We start from the raw sequence: 1404 nt of genomic DNA, 5'->3' as shown, positions 1-1404 counted from the left end.
AGATTTTTTTAATTATCAGTAAAAATCTCTTTTACAGCAGTTAGGAGTAAGGTAAGGAATTAAATACAACTCAAATAAGTACCAGAAGACGCCACATACCTCAGGAGGGGGTTAAAGCCAAAACAACAAACAAAACTGGAAAACTACCTGGTAGTAAGAAAGTCTAATTAACCTATAAAACCAAAAGAATCAAAGAAACAACATCTCTCTTACCTGACTTCCTGACTATCCCAAAAACAGGAGAAAATAAGGGGTTAGTAAAAACAAAAGAGGCACCCACCTCCCTACTGCGTCAGCAAGCACCAACAATAATGGGGCACACCAAGTTTTCTATCACTACAGAAAACACAACAGACTTTCAAGAAGCTTTAAGACACAAACAGTCTTTCAACGTTCAACACAGTCTGGGAAAGCGGACAGGCCACACTCTCTCTGGGGAACAGCCAGTTTCCCTCTGTTTAAATGCGCTCCTCTCCACAAACTCTGATCAGGAACAGGTGGCATCAATTAGGCTCCTATGAGAGGACAGGGAGGAACAGAGGAGAACAGACAAACTACTTTTCCCTGCAGGCTGTTGGGCAAAAGGGAAACACAATCACAAATAACATACGTCCTGGGACGTAACACCTCCTCCCATAAGATTTTTCCTTGAAATTTCACAAAATGAAAGAAAAAACAAAAACAAGTTTCTACAATGAAAAACAGTGCACATTAGGTAATATCAACATAATACAATTTTAAACTGGTGGACTTGTCACAGAAGTTATCCAGCATTTGCTCAGTTCAACACCACATCAAAAAGCAAGGGAATGGTTCTCTACACCCCACTTAACATCTTTACGAACTTATAGTCTGAGTTTCTCCATTCACATTAGTTCCTTCTCTGACTTCAAGCTCAATCCTCTGCTGACCTCTGGGAGGTTCAAAGGAAGCTTGCCACAATGAGTGGATAAGGTCAACAACGTTCTTGAACTCCATCACTGGCAGGTGCGCCACTGCACACTCCAACGTTTCTGAACTCCATCACTGGCAGGTGCGCCACTGCACACTCCAACGTTTCTGAACTCCATCACTGGCAGGTGCGCCACTGCACACTCCAACGTTTCTGAACTCCATCACTGGCAGGTGCGCCACTGCACACTCCAACGTTTCTGAACTCCATCACTGGCAGGTGCGCCACTGCACACCCCAATGTTTCTGACAAGGTGTCACCCAAATTACCGTCCTTAACCACAACAGGTCTGGGGAAAACCTGGTCACCTGCTAGATCATTCCCCAGTATGAGATCTGCTCCATTAAACGGTAGTTGGGAACAAACCGCAAGGTTGACTTTCCCAGTCACAAGGTCTGACCTCAAGTGTACCTGATGGAGAGGAACACAATCACACCCCATCCCAATACCAC

The sequence above is a fragment of the Scardinius erythrophthalmus genome (assembly GCF_964197995.2).
Source record: "Scardinius erythrophthalmus genome assembly, chromosome: 3".
Classification (NCBI taxonomy): Eukaryota; Metazoa; Chordata; class Actinopteri; order Cypriniformes; family Leuciscidae; genus Scardinius; species Scardinius erythrophthalmus.
The sequence above is the reverse complement of the archived record's forward strand: the minus strand, read 5'-3'. Positions refer to the sequence as shown.